The 6,000-nt window shown below is 38.3% G+C and overlaps 1 non-coding gene across 1 annotated transcript; it reads right to left on the bottom strand.

Moving 5' to 3' along the window:
• Window positions 1–1,752: 1,752 nt before the first annotated feature.
• Window positions 1,753–1,825, bottom strand: TRNAY-AUA (transfer RNA tyrosine (anticodon AUA)). Its single transcript has one exon. It is a non-coding gene; the product is annotated as a tRNA-Tyr (tRNA).
• Between the last annotated feature and the right edge of the window lie 4,175 nt (window positions 1,826–6,000).

A 6,000-nucleotide genomic window follows, 5' to 3' on the forward strand; every position in this document is an offset into this window, starting at 1 on the left:
AACAAATTCCATCCTCCCATGTGTGATATGTGAACAATGCATACATAATTGTCTTCACAATCTCATGTCCTAAACACAGTACCCTGGTAAAATATATTTTAACTCTCAACTCTGGATGAGTACAAAGCCAGCTTTAGAACTCTGATCCTATAGTGACCAAAAAGAAAGAAAGATGTGCATTTTAAATTAGAAGTTTTGAATGAGAGCAGACACCTCTCCAATTTTAAACTAAAGGACAGAGGGGAGAATAATCAAATAAATGAAGAAATAAACTATTTTCACAGGCTGGGAAGTGCAATTATGTTAATATACGGATTCTTACCAATTTGTTCTATTTATTTTGTAATGTAACTCCAGTCACTTTGTGTAGGAATCGTAAGGTAATTCTAAAATTCATATAGATATGCAAAGAATCTAGAAGAGTATAATCAGTTTAAAAGTAAAGGATAAAGTTTGAGAACTGAGACTATCTAATATCAAGATTTATTATGAATCAATCAATAGTCAAAATAATCTTTTATTGGTGTTAAAATAAATATATAGATAAGAGGAACAGAATTAAGAGTCCAGAAATAGTCACACACACACACACACACACACACACACACAGTCATTATTACCAAAGGGGAAAGGGTAAAATTTCAACTTCAATCCTCACATCATACCATGCTCAGTATTTAATTTAAAATGGCTCATAGATGCAAGCACAAAATCAAACACTACAAAATTTTAGAATATAATATTCTTGACTTTAGAGTAGGCAAAAATTTCCTAGTCATGACACAAAATCACTAACCATGAAAGAGAAATAAAATGGTAAATTGGGTTTGAAAAATACCAAGTGCTGCAGAATGTATGGAGCAAATGAGACTCTAATATAGTGATTAGACTCTGTGTGACCCCATGGACTGTAGCCCACCAGGAATTAATTCCATGGACTGTCCATGGAATTACTTCTCCAGGCAAGAATACTGGAGTGGGCTGTCATTTCCTTTTCCAGGCGAATCATCCTGACCCAGGGATTCGCTCAGATGGTAAAGCGTCTGCCTGCAATACGGGAGACTCAGCTTCGATCCCTGGGTTGGGAAGATCTTCTGGAGAAGGAAATGGCACCCCACTCCAGTATTCCTGCCTGGAGAATCCCAGGGACAGAGGAGCCTGGTAGGCTACAGTCCATGGGGTCGCAAAGAGTCGGACACGACTGAGCAACTTCATTCACTTCACTCCCACATTGCAGGCAGCTTCTTTAATGACTGAGCCACCAGGAAAGCCAATATAGTGATAGAAAAGTATAAAATAGTATACTTGCTTTGGAAAGATTTAATACTTTCTTGAAAAATTAAGCATACATTTATCATGGTATCCAGCATATCCATGCCTGAGTATGGGCCCAAGAGAAATAAAAACAGATGTCCACAAAATATTGTGTACATGGGCTTTATTCCCAGTAATCAAAAACTGGAAACAAACAAAATAGCAAACAAAAAGTGAACAGCTAAGCAAATGTGGTATATTCATACAATGGAATTCTACCCTGCAATAACAATATGAATGAACTATTGACCACAAAATAAAATGAATGAATTTCAAAAGCATATGCTATGTGAAGGACACATACACACACACAGAAGTCGCTCAGTCATGCCCGACTCTTTGCAGCCCCATGGACTGTAGCCCACCAGGCTCCTCGGTCCATGGGATTTTCCAGGCATGAATACTGGAGTGGGTTGCCATTTCCTTCTCCAGGGGAATCTTCCTGAGCCAGGGATCGAACCTGGGTCTCCCGCATTATAGGCAGACACTTTACCATCTGAGCTACCAGGGAAGTCCATCAAAAACACAGAAGAGTAGTAGTAAGTTTCAAAAGGATGTCAGTTGAGATCTTTTATAGATGAAATCTACTTCCTAGAAGTCAACTCGCCAATTATATGCACAGCTGGAGACAAGAGGCTGCAAAAAGGTCCAACTGGAAAATATCTCGGGTACCCAATTAGATCCAGTTATTATGCGTCTGTGGATTTAAAATGATCATCATCCACGGTGGAATAGATGTGTTCTTCGTTGCTTAGAAAATCCACAGCTAGTCTGATTGAGGCTACGGACATGTGTTGGAGTTGGTTCTTGAGATCCTGAAATGTGAAGGAAGTCAGGCGTAAAAAAGTCAGGCTATGTGAAGGAAGTCAGGCATAAAAAAGTGTATCTTAAGTGCTTTGTTTTATATGAAATTATTTGAGTATGCATAATTAATCTCCAGTGAGAGAGACTGGTGAGAGATCACCGGTTACCAGAGACAACTAGGTATCCAGAGGAAAAAACAAATCTTGATTCCTATGGCATTTCATATACAAAACTCAGTGCTAGAAGAATTTTAAACCCAAATCTGAAAGGTTAAATGATCAAGCTTCTGGAAAATAACACAAAAGAACAGATCCTTGGGATAGAAAAACATTTATTCAGCATTATATAACAAGCTACATATAAAGAAAAATATTGATTAAATGGCTTGTATTGAAATTAAGACTTTTCCATAAAAGTCACCCTTAAAAGAAATGAAACTACATATATGTACACAGTATCTGATATGCATACCAACAAATAGGTTTTTAAAATATAAAAGATTTCCTATACCTTGAAGAAAGAAATACATAATAAAAGGAAGAGCAAGCAAAAGGCTTGAAATCCATTCTCCAGTGATTTTTTTTTAAAGAAAAGTAGCTCAACATTATTAGTCATCAGGGAAAAGAAAATTAAGACCATAATGAGACACTCCTACATACTTCTACAGTGCTGATGTATAAATTAATAAAATCACTTTGAAAAATTATGAGGCAGTTTCTACTAAATCTTGCTTAATATGCATAACATCCTATGATATTTTATTCCTAGGAATATATTCAACAAAATTGTATATATGTGTACCAAAACATATTATATTCAAATATAATAATAATATTTGAAATAAATTTACTAGCCAAAATCTGGAGAAAAACTGAATACTTCTCAGACTGCCTAAATGATCTCATATTATGCAATGAAAAACTATGCAGCAATAAAAATGAACACACTACTGCTGCTCATGATATCACACATATCTCACAGATACAGTGTTGAAGAAAGTAAGCCAGAGTTGGAAACAAGATTGTTGGGTTCCATTTCTATAAAGGCAAAACCAATCTACAGAGACAGATATCAGAATGACAATTGCTTTGGTGGGTAATGCCTGGTGGAGAACACAGAAATGTTTCTGAAGTGCTAGTTTTTTGGTTTTGTTTTTTTTTATCAGAGTGGAGATAACCAGGATGCAAAAATATGTACAAATGCTTTGGACTCTGTGCATTTTCCTTTACATACGCTAATACTTCAGTGAAAATTGTTTGCTTGAAAATGTAAGAGACCTGTGCTCCTGTAGAGTCAGTTTAGCATTGAGAAATTAATATCTGGGTTCAGTTCAGTTCAGTCACTCAGTCGTGTCTGACTCTTTGCAACCCCACGAACTGCACCACACCAGGCCTCCCTGCCCATCACCAACCCCCGGAGTCCACCCAAACCCATGTCCACTGAGTCGGTGATGCCATCCAGCCATCTCATAGCGTACTGTGCACCTACTGACCTGGGGAGCTCATCTTTCAGTATCCTATCATTTTGCTTTTTCATACTGTTCATGGGGTTCTCAAGGCAAGAATACTGAAGTGGTTTGCCATTCCCTTCTCCAGTGGACCACATTCTGTCAGACCTCTCCACCGTGACCCATCCGTCTTGGGTGGCCCCACACGGCATTTGAGTTAGTTAGCTTTGAAAAGAAATGTTGCATGGTATTTTTCTTTTAATCCCCTCAAAATTAGTCTTTTTGTGATAAAAAATCATTTTTAAATGACTCAGTTGCATTTCACCACTTATCATTAGATACACAAATTTATTTATTGCGATTGTATCATATTATGCATCACGCTAGTTAACCATTTAAAAATCTAACTGGAGCATTTTTCTTCCTTAAGAATATAGGATTATTCTATTCCATTAGAGAATAAATAATCTCAGATTAGTAAGTAAAACCATGATTTTATCCATGTTTTCTTGGAATTCTGTTATTAATTAATACTGAAGTTGCCAAACAATATTTGAGTTATTGAAAAGGTTTACTACATTCCTTAGAAATAGCACAGTGAATGTCAAAATTTGCTAACTATGAATTTTTTACCTTAAAAATCCCTATATACGTTTTCATTTGTTTATTTGTTTAATGAAAAGGAGTAGCCTGCTGGGGATATTTCCAAATAGAACCATGAGTAAGGCAGGTTTATCCTGACTATGTACAAGCTTCGGTTTATTAATTAAATTAGTACATTTCAAAATATGCCAATACATTTCTTCAGTTCTTAAAAGGGGTCAACCTGGTGTCACAGACCGATGTTTGTTGCATTGTTTACCTACTATCAGGCTGAACAAACTATTTAAAACTTAGTTTAGTTCAGTCGTTCAGTCGTGTCTAACTCTTTGCGACCCCATGAACTGCAGCACACCAGGCCTCCCTGTCCATCACCAACTCCCGGAGTTCACACAAATGGATGCCCATCGAGTCGGTGATGCCATCCAGCCACCTCAATCTCTGTCGTCCCCTTCTCCTCCTGCCCTCAATCTTTCCCAGCATCAGAGTCTTTTCCAATGAGTTAGCGCTCTGCATCAGGTGGCCAAATTACTGGAGTTTTAGCTTCAACATCTGTCCTTCCAATGAACACCCTGGACTGATCTCCTTTAGAATGGACTGGTTTGGTCTCCTTGCAGTCCAAGGGACTCTCAAGAGTCTTCTCCAACACCACAGTTCAAAAGCATCAATTCTTCGGGGCTCAGCTTTCTTTATAGTCGAACTCTCATATCCTTACATGACCACTGGAACAACCATAGCCTTGACTAGATGGACCTTTGTTGGCAAAGAAATGTCTCTGCTTTTGAATATGCTATCTAGGTTGGTCATAAAATTCCTCCCAAGGAGTAAGTGTCTTTTTAATTTCATGGCTGCAATCACCATCTACAGTGATTTCGGAGCCCAGAAAAATAAAGTCAGCCACTGTTTCCACTGTTTCCCCATCTATTTGCCATGAAGTGATGGGACTGGATGCCATGATCTTAGTTTTCTGAATGTTGAGCTTTAAGCCAACTTAAAACTCTCCTCTTTCACTTTCATTAAGAGGCTCTTTAGTTCTTCCTCACTTTCTGCCATAAGGGTGATGTCATCTGCATATCTGAGGTTATTGATATTTCTCCCAGCAATCTTGATTACAGCTTGTGCTTCCTCTAGCCCAGTGTTTCTCATGATGTACTCTGCATATAAGTTAAATATGAAGGGTGACAGTATACGGCCTTGACGTACTCCTTTTCCTATTTGGAACCAGTCTGTTGTTCCATGTCCAGTTCTAACTGTTGCTTCCTGACCTGCATACAGGTTTCTCAAGAGGCAGGTCAGGTGGTCTGGTATTCCCGTCTTTTTCAGAATTTTCCACAGTTTATTGTGATCCACACATCAAAGGCTTTGGTACAGTCAATAAAGCAGAAATAGATGTTTTTCTGGAACGCTCTTGCTTTTTCCATGATCCAGTGGATGTTGGCAATATGATCTCTGATTCCTCTGTTTTTTCTAAAACTAGCTTGAACATCTGGAAGTTCACAGTTCACATATTGCTGAAGCCTGGCTTGGAGAATTTTGAGCATTACTTTACTAGTGTGTGAGATGAGTGCAATTGTGCGGTAGTTTGAGCATTTTTGGCATTGCTTTTCTTTGGGATTGGAATGAAAACTGACTTTTTCCAGTCCTGTGGCCGCTGCTGAGTTTTCCAAACTTGCTGGCATATTGAGTGCAGCACTTTCACAGCATCATCTACCAGGATTTGAAATAGCTCAACTGGAATTCCATCACCTCCACTAGCTTTGTTCCCAGTGATGCTTCCTAGGGCCCACTTGACTTCACATTCCAGGATGTCTGGCTCTAGGTGAGTGATCACACCA

Source organism: Bos javanicus, chromosome 17 (assembly GCF_032452875.1).
Source record: "Bos javanicus breed banteng chromosome 17, ARS-OSU_banteng_1.0, whole genome shotgun sequence".
Taxonomy (NCBI): domain Eukaryota; kingdom Metazoa; phylum Chordata; class Mammalia; order Artiodactyla; family Bovidae; genus Bos; species Bos javanicus.